The sequence below is a fragment of the Arvicanthis niloticus genome, chromosome 13 (assembly GCF_011762505.2).
Source record: "Arvicanthis niloticus isolate mArvNil1 chromosome 13, mArvNil1.pat.X, whole genome shotgun sequence".
Lineage (NCBI taxonomy): Eukaryota > Metazoa > Chordata > Mammalia > Rodentia > Muridae > Arvicanthis > Arvicanthis niloticus.
In genome coordinates this window covers 39,090,066-39,108,582 of record NC_047670.1, presented here as the reverse complement: position 1 = coordinate 39,108,582, position 18,517 = coordinate 39,090,066, and the positions used below count along the sequence as shown (strand labels likewise).

Below are 18,517 nucleotides of genomic sequence, written 5' to 3'. Positions count from 1 at the left end.
AGTGTCTGAGTCCTTATATACCAATTCATAAGCAAGATAATTATATATAAAGATGCTGACAGGCCAATCTGGCCTAGAAAATGCATAAATGAAAGGTTTTCTCTCAGATGACTCTAGGCAATGTCAAGTTAAAAAATTATATTTCCTTTATATTTTATATTTGTATATTATATATTTATTTATACTTTATAGAAGAAAAATATTCTTGAAAGAAATTAAAGATTGTCTTTCTGTAATTCACTTAAAAGATCATGAATTTGTTAAAATTATACTTTATAATTTCTAACTTTTAAACAATATATTTTGCTCATATGCTCCTCTCCATTATGTGCTTTTAACCCCTGTCACATACCTGTTGATGCCCTTCTATTGAATTTGTTTTTAATTTGTAATGTATATAATGAAACTTTGAAAAAGTAGTTCTATTTATAGTACTTTTATTAGACACAGTCAAATAACTGTTAAATCTAGGCCCAGTTGGTCTACATAGTAAGTTTCATGCCAATAAGAACTACATACTGAAACCCTATCTCAAATACATATATTTGACGTGTGTGTGTGTGTGTGTGTGTGTGTGTGTGTGTAGAGTGGGCTTGAGAGAGAGTTTGTATTGATATTAAATCTCTTATTGTATTCTCTGAACTTTCACTCCTTTACCAAACTGTCACTGATAATTTTTCACAAAGATGAGGGGAGGGGTGAACTAATATGTATTGACACTTGAACCTACACTTTTTGCAAGTCACTGGAATAAACAAGATGTTCATTATTTAATTAAAATCATTCACTACAAGCAAACTGACAGCTCCTTAGGAGCTCATAGATGACCCAGACACAGTTACACAGCTTGTGGTAGATAGAAATAGGAATTAAATAATCTCTGAAAATGTGTTAGGAATTCCCCTGGACCCTACCTGGCTGTAGCAAGGCATGACCTTGAATGCTAGTCTGAGGGACTCAGTAATTCCAGGCAAGAGTGAATAAGGTCACACTGGCTGAGGGGCTTGCAACATTGCAGCAATATAAAGATCAGCACAGCTTGGAAATTGAGTATTCAGACTCTACTGGACTCTGCAGACTATGGGAAGGACTTTAGCTTTCTCATGAGGATCTGTGAATTATTTTTCTCAGATTATGATTTCAGCAATTAGAAGATGATTCTGAGTACCAAGAGGAGAACAATTGGGAAACCAATGGCATGGCTTTGATAGGACCTTAGGAGAAAAACACTGGTGACTTGGCTTTACTGTAGTCTATAGGAAAAGTGTGATGATAAGAGATTTAAGAGATTAGAAGAATCAACATGTCCAAGCAATTGATTAGAAAGGATAAAAAAGGCAGGGTACTGTCACAGTCACAAAGTCAGTTTTGCATCATACAGATCTAGGGAGAAGATGAAATATAAGATCCCATTTTGATTGAAAATCTGTTTTTTCATTCATTCTTTCATTCATTCACTTATTTACTCATTTTTATCCTGATTACAGGTCCCCTCACCTCCCAGTCCCCATGGCATAGCCCCTTCCCCTCCTCTTTTTCTCTGAGAAGAGTGAGGCCCCATTGGGCACCAACCCACCCAGGCACACCACGTATCTGTGAGACTAGGCATGTCCTCTCCCATAAAGGCCAGAAGAGGCAGCACAGTTAGAGAAACAGAATCCACAGGCAGGCAGCAGTGTCAGTGACAGCCTCAACTCCAGGTGTTGGGGAACCCACATGAAGAGCAAGCTGTACTTTCTTCCCCAGATGTGTGAGCAGCTTATGGAAGTGGGAGTATTAGGTCCAGCTCATGAATGCTTTTTGGTTGGTGTTTCAGTCTGTGGGAACTCCCAAGGGTCCAAGTTATTTGACCTTGTTGGTCTTCCTCTGGAGTCCCTATCTGCTTATGGTCCCTCAAGTCTTCCACAAACTCCCTAAGCTCCATCGGATTGTAGCTCTCTGCATCAGTTTCAGTCAGCTTCTGGGTGGAGCCTCTCAGAGGACAGTTATACTAGACTCCCATTTGAAAGCATAACAGAATATCATTAAGAGTGTCAGGGTTTGGGTCTTGTCTGTAAAGTGGGTCTCAATTTGGGTTGTTTCCAGTTCCTGGCTATTACAACAGATGCTGCTAAGAAGACAGTTGAGCAAGTATCCTTGCTAAAGGAGATTAAGAGGATATAAATTGGAAAGAAAGAAGGCAAAGTACTGCTAGTCACAAATATATGATGATGAATGAACATGAATGATCCCAGAAACTCTCCCAGAGAACCCTTATAGCTGATAAACACTATAAGCAAAGTGGCTGAATATAATGCTAAGAAAATCAGTTGCCCTCCTTTATACAAACAATAAATAAACTGAGAAAGAAATTAGGGAAACAACACCATCCACAATAGCCACAAATAATATAAAATATCTTGGTGTAACTCTAACTAAGCAAGTAAAAGACCAGTATGTCAAGAGTGTCAAGTATCTAAAGAAAGAAATTGGTGAAGATATCAGAAGATGGAAAGATCTCCAATGCTCATGGATTGGTGGGGATTAACATAGTAAAAATGGCCTTCTTACCAAAAGCAATTTACAGAATTAATGCGATTCCCATCATAATTCCAACAATTTTTTTTTACAGACCTTGAAGGAGCAATTCTCAACTTTATATGAAAAACAAAAATCCCAGGATAGCTTAAATGATCCTGTACAATAAAAGAACTGGAGGTATCATCATTCCTGATTTCAAGCTGTACTACAGAGCAATAGTAACTAAAAACTACATGGTATTCTTATAGAGATAGATAGGTTAATTAATGGAATCAATTGAAGATTCCTACAGATATTTGATCCTTGACAAAGAAGGTAAAACTATCCAATAGAAAAAAGAAAGCATCTTCCACAAATGTTGCTGATCTAACTCGATGTCTGTATGTAGAAGAATGCAAATAGAGCCATATTTTTCACTCTGCAGAAAACTCTACATTTTAAATTTTTTGCTCCAAAAGCTTTTAACTATACAAACAAGACTGCAGAATTTAGAAACTTTGTAGTAACAAGTTTGTTGTCTGTCAATGGCATAATGTTTATTCTTTCTATCCCAGTGTCAAGGAGCAGAAATTACATAATTTTATTTTCAAAGATATGTATTTACATGTTTAAATAAAAAAACACGGTTGCCTGTGTACTTGCCTGAAGTCAAGCTGCAAATTTCAAAGACAAAGAAACACACACACACAAACACATGTGTGTACACATGCACATGAACATATATATACAAGCAACACACATACACACAAGCACACACAAATGAGTGAGTAGTAAATTTGAGAACAGGATTGGTAGGAGTTTAGGAGTGGTTAAGAGAAGTTGGGAAGAACATAGAGTATGGAGAGAAAAATCTAAATGAATTATACATGTGCATGAAATTTGTTTTTTTTTTTTTAATCTGGTGAATGGACTTTATTTTTTTAATTTTATTTTACTTATTTTTATTTATTTATTTATTTTTATTGGATATTATATTTACATTTCAGATTTTATCCCCTTTCGCCCATTCCCCCCACCACCCAGGAACCTCCTATCCCATCCCCCCTCCTCATGCTTCTATGAGGATGTGTCCCCACCTACCCTCCCACTCCTACCTCCCCACCCTCGAATTCTCCCCCACTCGGTGTCCAGCCTTCATGGGACCAAGAATCTCCTCTTGCACCTATGCCTGATAAGGCCATCCTCCCCTTCATGTACAGATGGAGTCATGGTCCCTCTCTATGTGCTCCCAGACTTGTGGTTTAGACCCTGGGGAGCTCTGGTTGGTTTGTATTGTTGCTTTCCTCATGGGGCCACAAACCCTTTCTGCTCCTTCAGTCTTCTCTCTAACTTCTCCATTGGGAAACCCTTGATCAGATCAGTGGTTAGCTGTGAGCATCGGCCTCTGAATGTGTCAGCCTCTGGCAGACCTCTAAGAAGACAGCTATATCAGGCTCTTGTCAGCAGTGCATGAAATTTGAAAAGAACAAATATAACTGGTAAAAATGAAACAAAATCCACCCAGAGTTTCACTGAAGAATTGATGTCAGTTCTGTTCAACCTTTCCCAGAATCTGAAAAATTAGAGACTATTTCCCAATTATTTTAACTTTTTAATGATTCTTTGTGAATTTCACATCATACACACCAATCCCATTCATCTGCCCCACCCCTCAGATCCACCTTTCACCCTTGCCACCTCCACCTCAACAGAGAAAAAAAATATTATTGTGGAAGCTATCAAAATGTGTCCCCACACTTTTGTCCATACTTCCTTGCTTGTAAATGTTCACTGCAATGACTCATTGGTCTTGTAAGAGGCTTCTGGCTTTTCTTATTCTATCAATACTGGAAACTCACTGAGACTCCTCTCAGATATCCTCTTGTTACCCTGTGATGGAGATCCTGTAGTTTTGTATCTGTAGGAATGGACCCCTGGTACATTCCAGTAGTTCACCTATGGGGTAAATATTGGAGTAGGCCAACTCAAAGCCCTGGATCCCCAGTTACCTGAGAGGTAAGTGAACCAGTTAGGACCAGCTCTCCCATTCTCACACCCTGGGGCTGGTATGCTGGCAACCCTGAAAACCAGGACCAGCTTTGCTGCCCAGACAAGGTGCAGGGCCCACTTTCTCGAGTGTTGCAGCCAACAAGGGACATGGCCAGTTCTCCTACTCTCATGTCCCTAGAGCCACCTCTCCTGCCTGCCATAGATAATGAGTGACAACAGAGGGGAGAAGGGTATCTCTCCCTCATCTGTACCACAAGAGGCAGTGTGCGCTCTCCTTCACTCATGCCCTCAGAGTTGGCTCACCTGCAACCCTAGCATCCAGGGCCAGTTCTTTTGTGCTGCTCAGGCGAGGTAAAGAATACGTGCTTTTCTGAGTACTGGAGATGGCTAGAAGCGGGCTCAGCAATTCTGCTTTCACACTCACAGGGCCAGCTTTCCCATAGTGCCCATGTGAGGGGTGGAGCCAGTTCTGCACAACCCTCGGACATCAACATATCCCCAACTGCAGCCCAGACCAGGGACATTTGCCTAGTCTTTTGATGGCAATTGACCGTGGCGGCAGCATAGGCTAGCACTCCACCATGGTCCCAACTGTAATCACTGGCTACACACATCAGGTTGTTTCTCACTAGCCTTAAGTCTCCAGTTCTGCCTCCCTTCATTGTGCCCACATCTTTATCCTTCTCTTTCTCTTCCATTTCTACAGCACTTAGTTGCTCCTCTTAGTGGTACCTGTGGTCTCTGAGTGTTTGGGATCGTCTCAGGAAGTCTCAGGAGTTCATCAAGGCACCAGACAGAAGTCATCTTAGTCATGATCTGTCTTTACCCTCGAGGCCCGTGTGGCACCAGACTGGCGGTCATCTCAGGCTTGCTCTTTGCTTGGGCACATGTAAAGGTTGTCCAAGTTTATTCACGCCCAGCAGTGCCAGACCGGGTTCTTCTAATCTCCAGTTCACTCTTTGCCTTCAGAGCCCGATGGAGTGGGCTCTCACTGCATCAGATGAGTGGTCTTCGAAGAATGACTTCCTGTTCAAGCCCCCTTGGTATCAGACTGATGGTTGCCTCAGGCTTGCTCTTTTTTTTTTCCCCAGAAAATGTTAAGCTTCCTATCATTCAGTTGTTTACATGTCAGGACACTGCGTGTAGACATAGCCTCTCTCCTTTATTGAATGAAGGACGTGACACAGCAGCTATACCCACAATATCATTAGGGGCATATTTCCCAACTGATTTAAATACAATATTATCCTGAAACCAAAACCATATGAAGAATTAAAAAGAAGGGGAGGAGGACAAAATTATATTACCCTATCAATGAGGAACAAGCATTTCCATGATTCAAACCCCCATTTATGACAATACTTATGAAAAGACATCATCTAGTGAAGAGATTTTTCTACTTAATAAAGGTCTCAAATAAAATATACACAGCATCATTTCCTGGATGGTAGACCAAATGTTGCCCTTCTACAGTTGTGATCAGATCTCACACTTCTCTTCACCCTGGGGCTGGCAATTCTAGCCTAAACTTCAAAAATGAGATTAAGGAAATGCAAAATTTTTATGCCAGAGACAAAAACTTCAAACTCTAAAACTGTCTTTTTGGAAACGTTGTCGTCAGCGAGAAGAAAATCCGATTAATCTACCAGCTCCTAGCACCAACGGAAAAGTTACCCCTCATCAAAGTAGCCACAACTCTAAGCCCAGCCCATCAGCACCATATAGTTCCCACCTCATCCACATTTGTTGTGAATGGCATTGACAATGGCTCATCCTAACAGTCTTCAATATGAATAAGCTGAGAACATTCCAAATCTTCCCGTTCTTCTTCCTTTGCAGGGATCAGTTCCTTCTTCAAAGTGTAATTTTCCTTTTACATGCTCTTGTATGTGGACAGATTATCTAATATTTTACTTAGAAACCCGCTGTGTTGAATTTCTAGGTTCAGACTCTCCACCTTGTGTAGAGTGTAATGTAACCATGTTCTTTGCCACTGCATAGCAAGTGTGGCCTTTTTACAACACCATGGTCTTCATTTCCATCTGAGGTTCACCAGAAGCACCTCCTGGTTTTTGTCTACCATCAGCTATTTCAAGGGATCCTAGGCATTTCTTAAAAATTTATAAAAGAAGCCAGCACATGTTAGTCTGCGTTAAAGAACTTTTCATATTTTTGACACTTGTTACAGTGACACTTCCTTGCTGCCACCAACATTCTGATTAGTCTTTTAGTGTTCTCACAGCAGAATACTACAGACTAGTTTCCCTCAGTGCCACAAGTTGCTTTTTCTGAGCATTCTATGGGCTAAATGTTAGACTGCAATGCGTCATTAGGGCTAGTTTAGTCACGAGGTTTTTCAAGTATCTTTCTGGACACTTCCTATGTGGGAGCACATCCCAAATGAGTTTCCTTGGGTCAAAATTCCCTCTTTGTAGAACAATACTCATCAGCATGGAATTAAGTCCATCTCATTGCCATCACTTTTTACACATTTGCCTCCTTAAAGTCCATCTCTCCAAGTATACTCACATTTTGAGATCATAGGCGCCAGGGCTGGAGTATGGAGACTCCATTTAGTACAACACGGAAGGATAACACTGATTGACAGGTGTTACTGAAGTGAGACTATCACATGCATATTTCTTATTTCTTCTTAGGAAATTCATCCTTTAAAATGTTGAATAACTACAGTGAATGAAATCTACAGAAGGATAAATAAAGGTAAATTTTAAAAAAACAAAACCATCAGATGGAAACATCTTGAGTTTATCAATAGGATCAAGTTTTCATTTATGCAAAACAGAGGACAATCTCATGACAAGTTATACCTGGTTCATTCATACAGCAATATGGGCTCATCTATGACCAATACAGAGCTTATGTGCACTGCTGGAGTATACTTTCATTTTAAAATTATATTGTTGGCATCTTAATAACTTACTACCATGCTTTAATATTTAACATATTTGGTAGCATTACATATGTATAATATGTGGGAAAAACATTAGTGTTAATCAGACTCTTGTAGCTAATCCACAGTGTTGATATTAATCATAAGTCTCACTTGGTGTAGTAATTTACTGATCCTACTTGTTTTTGCATATCACTTAATGAGCCAGTTTACATGGAAGCATTTGTAAAACTAAGTGTCACAGACATGCAAAAGTAGGTGATGGGCTGTATTAAATGACTAAGAAGTTAACCAATAGCAGCTTTGGTGTGGCTATTCTGTGTGACATGGGTAGGTAAAGGCCATAGCCAACACCTTGTCAGACTTTACAACAGTTTTAGAGCAGATTGTAGACACAAACCAACTAGCCTAGAATTGGGAATACAATGAAGAATTGCCTACAAGCTTTTATCTTCTGTTTGTTTGTTTGTTTGTTTGTTTGAGACTGGATCTTACTATGTAGCTCTGGTTGTCTTGAAATTCACTATGTAGACAAAGCTGACCTCAAACTCACAGATATTCACCTCCAAAGTGCTGCCTATGTCTCTCCCTCCCAAGTATAAGTGCTTCTACTTCTCAAGTGCTAGGGTGAAAAGCATGAGCCACTGCAACTAGCTCAACCTCAGATCTTAAAGGAAATACTGACACAAAACAAACTAACAACAACCAGACCATGAACCAGGGATGAAGAAGCAATACAGACAATGTGAACTCCAAGGGCAAAGGACTTAGACATAAGAGGACATTAAGAGAAAATGCTTCGAAAAACAAATACCCTTGCTTCTAAACCACCTCCATTACTGAATGTGCTTCAAATTTTAGGAAATAAATAAATTCTTCTGACCCTCAAGATCCATAGGTCTGAAATGTGAAATACTATATTTTTCTTACTAGATTGGTGAGGGTAAGTATAGATTAAGTGAGATTAATTAGGTAATTTATCTAGAGCAGCATAAACAAAAAGGAGAGTGAATAAAAGTTTTCCATGGTATGAAGGAGTTGGAAACATGGCCACTGTACAAATACCCTTTCTGTCAACTTTATTACTCCCAGAACTGTTACCACCACATTAATCTCAAAACTGGATGAGATACAGGTATAATGCAAGGTAATTCAGAAAATGTAGCCAATCGTTTCCCATGCAGAATATTTACAAAAAATGATTTAAAGATGAAGTACATTACAAATGTTTCCTAATGTCCAACAATTCATAGAAAGAACAACATTGTTGACTTGGGTTTGGGCATGTGAAAATGTTTTAAAGTTCATGTTCCTGTTAGGGCTGGGATCAAGAAGACAGACACTGTTCAGGCAGTTGCCAGAGGAAGCAGAGAGGAAAAGACATCTTCAAAGGCATGCTGGTCCTCAAGCACTCAAAAACAGAGCTAGTGTTCTGTAGCACAGTGTAGCTTTCTATTGTAAATATTTTCTCAAAAGGATCACAAGGTTACACACAGAAAGTAGATTGTTACTACTTTTCAGAAGGTATTTCTACCCTGAAGTGGGGTGTGTGTGCTCTTGTTAAATGATTCCTGAACAGACAGAATGCTTTTTATTAAGGACCCCTTCAGCCCTCACTCTGGTGAGGACATTTTGGTCTCTCTGAATTGCTACCTGCTCTTTCATCAGTGACTGTTTCCTTCTTGGCTCAGTTCCAGGTCCTGGAGAACAACTGATCACCAGTAAGGGGATCCTTTTGATAGGTGGCCAAGGACGGGACAGAGTTTGTCCCAGATGATTTTACTTTTAAGTATGGTTTATGAATGAATAATAATTTTTTTAAAAGCACTTCCACCTGACCTGTTCTTTGGTCTGTGAGTGGGAAGTTAAGCAAGAAGAACAGGGGCAATTAAACAGAATAATGAGGAATACATATTTACTAAGATGATGATGTGTCTAACAGTTGCTTCTTCTACTCAGTGGACCTCCCTTACTCTGGCCTCATTCAGTCTAAAAACCTCCTATCCAAAAGCACAAGACTGTTTGCAGTTTCCTAGGGATACTGTGCAATGGGATATATCCAAATCTTTGCACAGAATCTTCTTCTGGTTGTTTTATAATTCTGATCCCTCACTCACGTCTGATTTCACCTGTGAAGCTTATTCTTTTTCTTCTTTCATTAGCAATACTAATAGAGTCTTCTGTGAACATTCAGAAATGATAATCTATAAGACTTACTGTTTGTTTGTTTATTGAAGTGTGTGTCCTTATAGGCATCCAGAGATCCAAAAATCCATAGGAAGTCTTCCATGCATTTTTGTTAGCAGTTATACTAAAATATTTTAATATAAAAGTTCTATAACCTAGAAAAGAGTCCTGTTATGCAGAGTACTTTAATTTTTCTTAAGATATGAAATAAGATTCCCTTAATAATATTTCCTCTTATGCCAGCTTCAGATTCCTTGATGTAGTCAATCTTTCCCTTGGGGGTTGATGGGAACATTTGAGAAGCAATGGCAGAAATTTCTGAGATTGCTCACCTCTCCTATTTTATACATTTTCTCTATGTTTGTATTAATGTAAATGGTAGGTAACACATTTAGTAAATCCACACAGTGGTATTATTAACATCTCACATATAAGATTAAATTTCATATTTTCACTTCAACTAAGATGAAGTAGGCAAGCATTTACCATTAATACTGCAAAATGATGGCATTAGATAACACAACCTGTTCTGTTTAGACCTGGGTCTGGATCCAGCATAAAAATAAGAGGCAAAGCTGGTTTATGTGGTTTTCTATCACATAAACATTTCCATCAGTTGATGTTTTATTTCCAAAGTGATCTTCATAGTGCAAACATCAGCACCACTATGAAGCACTGAAGACAAGTCAGACTTGATCAAATCTCACTTTGTAAACTATTAGAGCTATCTATGAATTGAAAACTCAACTGGTCCAAGGGTGACAAATGTACATGTATATATGGATGTTTATTTTTGATACCCTGGTAGACATCATTAATCAATCATGTGAGCCTATTATCACTAAGAGTCTTTATAGATACAGGACATTTATCTAGGAAGACACAGCTAGTTAAAATGCTGGCAAAGATAAGATCTCCTGTCTTTCATTGACTTCAACCATAAATCCAAAGAATTCAGTGACACTCTGGGCAGGAAGATATAAGGTTTTTAGTAATTTATAAGGTGAAACATAATCTGCATAGCTCACTTATTGTATCCTCACTATTTAATCATTAATAAATACAGTTTATAATATAGTGCATATAGTTCATAAAAGTAATTTAGATAAAGCAACCCTAGATGTCAAATATTTTAATCTTTACGACACTGTCAAATACAAATTGTTAACCCCATTTTGTAAATAGGAAAGTTAGGCTGTAAGGCAGAGCTGAAGAGCAGGTGCCACGTAGTTTAGTCTGCTAGGTGTTTTTTTTTTTTTTTAAATAAAATCAAGATGACATTTAAAAGTCAGGCAATTCTGTGTGAAAATATGGTTTCAACATATTTTACTTTGAGAGTAATAGTAAGCCTGTTTTTCTCATGTGGGGACAATTTTTTCATGCTTCTTAGAGACTACACCACTTACATGACTGTATTCAGTGTGTCACAAAAAGCAAACAGTAAGAATTGTATGCAATTCACTAGATTCACTAGGACTTGTTGAAATTTTCACCTGCTATACTTATTTTACTTGGGACTGCATGTGAACTGAGTTAGTATTAACCACTCCAGAGTCCCCCAAACCAAACTCCTCTCTGGCTTTCTTCCAAGGCTTTTTCTCTTCTCTCTGATGCGAAGGCTTTCTGATTCTATTCCCATATTGCTGAAACAATGAAATTGCTCCAGGTTGGAGGGAGGGTAGGACTCAAGGGATGTGAGGGCTATAAGCAGGAGTCACTAAAAGCAGCACAAGTTATGGTTTTGGTTATTCTCTTAAGGAGATGTTTTCCATTGTCGTGCTGTTTTCTATCCACAGCATATGACTAACCAGGCTGACTTAATCATCTTAGAGTACAGAGACTTTGCTTTCCATTTGTAAACTCTACCAGATATAAAGTTTTACTGCTTTTATCATATATTATACTTATATATACATATATATTGTACATATGGATTGTTAATAAATTATAGATTTCCCCCTAAGATACTTTATAAGAAGTGTTGAAGTATTCTGTCTCTTTCTATAGACTAACATTTGTAAGGACTATTTTTACCATATAAATCCTTTAGAAAGATTTTTAGAAGATCCAATTAAGTCCTTTGATTTCAACGCTTATCCTCTGATGCCACTCAGCATCTCTAGAAAAAATGGACATTTTTCAAAATAACCTAATTGATGGGCATTTGGTTCTTCATGAGATTAGTAAGTTTTGATATTTCTACTTTCAAATTAACCCTGCCCCTTTGTGTTACTACTTCAGGAGTTTGAATGAGATAGTTACTACCTCACTCTGATTTTCTTTCTTCTACTCTTGAAGCAGTCACCATGTCATATGTAAAAACAGAAACACAGTAAATAGGTATTGAAGCCTATTTATGCTTAATTACACCATTAATTTTTGTCAAGACATAAAAATGTGTGTTTTAAGATTTCTCATTTATAAAAATATGTTTGAGTCAACATTGAATATTAATGTGCTAGAACATTAGAAAGCTCTAGAGCTGTTATTTTCTCTGGAAAATCTTTCATTCTACTTAACTTTCTCAGTAGGAAAGTCTTTCATTAATAAAAGAAAGACAATTGTATGTTCGAAAGCTTTGTTGCGAGGGTGAACATAATCTTGTATGTAACGTTTCATTGCAGTGCAACTGTAAGATCTTTGTATGTAGAAGTTTCATCTGTTTAATGTCTGCACTAAAGCTCATATAAAGGAAAAACAGCTAGCTCCCTCACCCACTGACCCCTTTCATACACTAGGTAGAAAGTCACTGGGTGGCTTTGGAGAATTTCCCAGATGGCTGGGGCAGAACTGGGAAACCCCCAGCTGAACGTCTGAGTACAGGGCCTCAATTCAGCAAAGCTTCACAGAACTTTTGACAAAGATACACTGCTTCCATTATTCTCTCTGTGCCCATCTTAAATTGCCCTCTCCCACCCTCATCATACCAACCATGTCAGAACCTCTGCCAGTTCCCACTTGTCTCTTGGAAGGATAAGACGGAAGACTATTTTATCTAATGATAACAAATCTCATAACTTTCAAGTTCATAACCAGGCTGAGCAAAGCTGATTCACAAGAGCTTGTTCATGGCTAAGGATGGGCAAATATCAATGTTGAAAGACCATTGGTTTCTCACAGGCATTGGTTAGTCAGCCTTGGTGTTCACAGAATATGACAAATTTCATATGAGTCTTTCAATAAATATAGTTATGGGGAAGCTATAGGTATTGGAAATATATGTTCACTGTCTTTCAATAACTGAATTATCTCATGAATAGTAAAAAAATTCTTCAAATCAAATCAAAGACCCAATTAAGAAGATACGCAGGGTATGATAATCCTTGTTTCCTATGGCTTTAAAAAACATGGGAACAGTTGGATAGAAAAATAATTATTCTATGTGGGTTTGTTTCTGTTTCTGCAAAGTGATCAAGGGAAAATGTACCTTCTGGTCCACCATCATGAATGTAATTCACCCCAAGGATAGGATATGATTTACAAAATATTCAATGGCTTAATGGCTTGTCATGGTCTTCCTCTACATAGTATAGCTTTTGTTTTGTTTTTATTTCTTATTAATAAAAGTTGAGAAAACTGACTGAAAGTGGTAGAAAGTTTTGTTAAGTCTTCAATATTCTCACATTCTGCTGGACCAGAAATAGATGTGATTGCCAATGGATGAAGCATCTGCTATTCTTTGCCTTCATACGTTCTCATTTTAACAACTTTATCGAGATATGATTTACATGTTGTTCAACGTGTGAATCAAACTGTACCACCCATGGGTGGGTATTTGCACAGCCTCACCACCTTCATTGTGATGCTATTTTAATAGTATTGTTTTATCATATCTTGTGCTATCTAGCATATCTTTTCTTCTTACAGAGACCAGATCTCACTTACAACACACAATTCTTAATATATTGACTTTTATTTCTTATACTTGGACATAAGCATAACAAAAACATGTATGGGCTTGGGGTTAAACTTTTGTTCCTAAACTGAACAGGGTACTTAATATGTAGAACCTTCATATATGTGATATTATTGAACTCATAAGCCTCACTGCTATCACCTACCAAAGAGAATAAAAGTAAATACCATAAAGCTATTTAGAGGGCTGCACCATAACACACATAAAAAGCCAGGCAAATCTTAAGCATTCATTAAGAAATTTTTTCTCTTGAGAAAAATATGTAGAGTAGAGGAAACACAAATCTAAAATTGCATAGTATCTAGATTCTCCTCAATCATTCTTCCTTCTCCCAAGAACAAATAAAATCCCTTAATTCTCTGTGACTCTATGACAGTTCCAGACAATGAAACGTGAACACAAGTAAAGTATCCCCAAGCCCAGCCCTTGCCATCTCCTCAAGGTTCTCAACACATACTCCCATGTTCTTCTCTTGTTCAGTTGACAAATGCAGAGGCTATCATGTGGTTAGAGACTGGCACACCTATGGCTTTGAGGGAAATCTAAGAAACCAATTGCATTCCTATATGAGAGAGTGTTTGTTGGTGTTCACAAGATCACTGAGATTTCATGATTATTGGCTGCTCACCAAACATCAGAGAGAATTTAATAATTCAGTGTTGGGTGCTTCTGCAACAAACAGGTGAAGTAAAGCATCAATTAGCAAGCAAAGGTATTCGATGAAGCTGATACAGGACTGAAGCTTAGGTCATTTGATTATGCAAAAAGTTTGGTTTCATTCCAACTTGTAGCAGTTTAGAGTAGAATTTGCATGCCAGCAAGCCAACATCTTATTCAAAAACTGTGGAAAGAGAAGCCTATTATGGCACATTGACTACACATGGCTGCCTTTGGATTATGATAACACTCAAGGAAAAAAAATAGATATTTTGTATGCAAAATTAAAAGAGAAACAAGGCCAGAAATATTTTTTTAATTTTTTTAAGTTGAAAAGTTTAACAATGGCAGGCCTTTGGAAGTCACTAAATGGAATATCAAGAAGAAAATTCTTATTAACTGAGAACAATGCTAAATATGTTTCAAACAACCAACTTAATCATGAGGACCTCATTAGCAAAGACTGAAAGGTAGAGGTATGAAAACTAAAATTAACTAATTTTAAAAAAATGTATCTGAGAACCAAGTCTAGGAAACAGATTGGGCTGTTTTTATACATGGAATTGACTTACAACTTAGCAATTAGAAAGTACAAAACTGTTGGAAGTATTATACTGACATAAATTCACTAACTCATTTAAAACCGTAAGTCTTTTAGACTTAATTTATCTTTAGGATTTTAATCTTAAAAAAAAAAAAACAGGATGCAAATTGTAAATCCCTTAAGAATGATATACACTGGTACTGACTAAAATGTGGTCTAAAATAACTATTGTTAAAAGAAAGAAGGCAGTTAAGGATAGAACCACAGGTCATTAAGTATACACACACACACACACACACACACACACACACGGGTGCTTTCCTACCAGTGAACAGAATTGGGGCCTGCAAAGAAACTTTCTCTAATATCCACATTAGTGAGATGTCATCAGACTAATTTTGTGGAATGTCAGGACAACAGTGGCCAGTATCAGAACTCAGGGAGCTCAGATCATGACCTAAGATCTGAAAGCTAAGCAAAAAGGGCACTTGAAAAAAAAAAAAAAATGCCACTGCGAATTACTCTAAGAGGGAAGCATCAGAGGTATGCTGAGAAAAAAAAAAAAAAAAAAACTTGAAACATGAAATATGCAGAACAGCAGATGCAGCCAGTCTCGCCAAGGAGTAGAAGCTGAAAAGTCTCTTCTTCCCAGTTGATACAACAGGCTATGTCTTTACACCCTACATCAATCATTGGATGCAAGCTGCTACAAAATAAGTACTGTCCGTAGATGGCATTTCATGTAGAAGCATGAGCTGAGAACAACCAGCACCTAATACTCTTGAGGGAGGTCTGGGAGAAAACTCAAGTGTCTATTGTAACGAGTGGTCTATATTTCTTGTATGTTTCTCCTTCATAAATGAGATTATATGTTTTGATAAGCCATGTAAGGTCTACTATTGTATAATAGCTGTTGAGAGGCAGGAAGAAAACTAGGGGCAGGCACCTTATCTTCATCGATCATCAGGCCATAAGGGCAGACATCTGGGAGAATGGAGAAGCCTGCATATCATCTGGAGATAGAGTTTCTTTGAACAGAACATTAAACTGTGCCTTGTAGGGAGAAGACCAGCATGTTTTTTTTATTTATTTATTAATCATTTTATTTGTTTACATTTCAAATGTTATCTCTCCTCTCAGTCTCCACTCCATGAAACCCCCACCCGATTCCCCTCCTGTTTGCCTCTAAGAGGGTGCTTCCCCTCCCACCATACACTCCCATATTTTCTGTTTAACAGGAGGAATGAAATTGCTTGTTGGAGACCAAAAAGGATCAATCCAACTGTTTGCTCCTTTTTAATTTCTATTTCCCCTTTATCAAGGACAAGAAAGCCTCATTTCAAGATTCATTTTCACTGAGAAAAAACATGGGAGGGGCATTTTATAGCTATGTACTTTAACCAACATAAATATGGTGCTGCAATATGCAGACTATTCTTTGAAAAAAGGTGCCCAACCCATGGCAGATGATGATGATGACAGTGACAAAAACAACAATGATCATGATGATGATGAAGAGAACATTTTTTTGTGAAATTACTGAGAATACGAATTGCATTTTGGCATTACCAAGAAATAATTAGCCTGAATTATGCCTAAAAATATCGTGGTACATACATTTCTAAAGCTAGGAGAGTAGACAAAATTATCCATAAAAGATACACAAAGACAAACCATTTCCACTCTCACAAAAATTCCAATGAAATTGAGACTCATATGGATCCTGAAGATATATTTTGTATATAAATGAACAGATAAAGTGAGAAACATAAACTCTAGTATCTATGTTAGCCTTCAGTGCCAAGCTCGTACTTTATATTTTTAACCTATTAGTCACTTTCCTAAGCTTGAAAAACTAGTGTTCTTATATACCTTAGGACTTTAGTATGTTCATATACTTACTTTAAGTCTTCCATCTCCATCCTACCACCTACCACTTTAGAAGCCAAAGGCTTCTAAAGGTCCTGCCATCCAGAAATTATATTAAACATATTCTGTGGTCCCCTCCTCAGTCAAAGAAAATCCTAAATCACAGCTACAGCATCATTATCTTTAAAAAAGCAGCATGGAGACATCTTCATAGGCCATCAAGTTGTTTTGATTGCTTCGATCACCAGAGGAGAAAGATAAAGCCAAACGTGTGTTGAGAATATTAAGATTTAAAAGCTTAAGGACTTTACTTCCCCTTTTCTGGGAACTGAGTTTTATTAGCGGATGAACTTTGAATTTTCTCAAGGGGGAGAGCATAGTAATGGATGCTGACTAAGAGCAACAAATGCATTTCCCAGGGTCCATCGGAGTGGGAATGTCCCCAACATACACAAGTGCTAAATACCTAGCAATCATGCATCACCATCCATATTTTGGAATCTTTTTCTTTTCTTTTTAGAGCAAAGCAGGTGTTTAAAATAATCACTTGTTCAAAGGGCCTGGAAATGGTAGAAAGCCACGGTTTCTCTGCTTTGAAAAATCAATTGCTCAGAGGGGGAAAATAGCAGATTAAAATTTTATGCCATAATTTTACAATTGATCATCAGTGCCACGAAGGGCACACTACAAAGTTTATTTTCCAACCACTGGAAAAATGAGATGTGTCTTGAAAGAGAGTATTTTTAGCATAAGTGACTGTGTGGTTAAATATAGATTTTGTTTCACTTTCTTCCAACTGTGAATGTGATTGTGTTCATATGCTTGGGAAATTTGCATATAATGTATGCTATTTGTATCATAGCCAAATCACTTGAATTCAAGCTACACTGCTGGCTGAAATGGAAATGTAGCCCACAGAGATAAATATACTTATCATTCATTTCTTAAGGCTCAAAACCCAAAAGAATATCTTCCGTAATTTATGAATTCACCCATCTGGCAAATTTGCCAATAATTATCTAGTTCTTCCTTCTAGAAAAGCCAGCCACTGGATAAGGAGCAATCATTGTGGTCTGCAGCTTGTGAGAAAACAGAAGATTAAATCCAAAATGTTTGTGACTGCCTATAATATTCCTGGGAAAGTTTGATTTAAAACAAAACAAAACTGATTTGTGAAACTTCATCAAATTTCAGTAGTAATGAAATTTGACATGTATTAGCATTCTGTCTAAACTCCACCCCCACAGTTACCTGGCAACAGCCAAGTAGGCCTGGCCCACTATAAAAGGGGCAGCTTGGCCCCTCCTCCCTCTCTTGCTCTTTTTATCTCCTGCTTTCTTGCCTTCTTGCTCCCCCTCTGTCCCCTCACCCCTTCCACCTTCCCTTCCCCCTCTCTCCACATGGTCATGGCCGGCCTCTATTTCTCTTCCTTCTCCTTCTCCTTCTCCTTCTCCTTCTCCTTCTCCTTCTCCTTCTCCTTCTCCTTCTCCTTCTCCTTCTCCTTCTCCTTCTCCTTCTCCTTCTCCTTCTCTCTCCTTCTTCTCCTTCTCCTTCTCCTTCTCCTTCTCCTTCTCCTTCTCCTTCTCCTTCTCCTTCTCCTTCTCCTTCTCCTTCTCTCTCCTTCTTCTTCTCCTTCTCCTCCTCCTCCTCCTCCTCCTCCTCCTCCTCCTCCTCCTCTCCTCCTCCTCCTCCTCCTCCTTCTCCTCCCCTCCCCTCCCCTCTCCTTCCCCTCCCCTCCCCTCCCCCCCCTCCATAGCTCCCTCCATAGCATGATCACAGGACAAAATATAGTGTCTATACTGCCCTATAATGAAGATGGATTCTTAGAAACCTAGACACTTTTGTTGCTGAGTAGGTGTTTAAAGTTGGAGTTGAAGCTTCCAAAATAAACTTTGAACAAATCTATGACAAATACATTTGTGTC

The 18,517-nt window shown here is 38.1% G+C and overlaps 1 pseudogene; it reads right to left on the bottom strand.

Annotated features, from left to right (window-relative positions):
• Window positions 1-5,602: 5,602 nt before the first annotated feature.
• On the bottom strand, window positions 5,603-5,718 carry LOC117719442 (small nucleolar RNA SNORA17; annotated as a pseudogene).
• Between the last annotated feature and the right edge of the window lie 12,799 nt (window positions 5,719-18,517).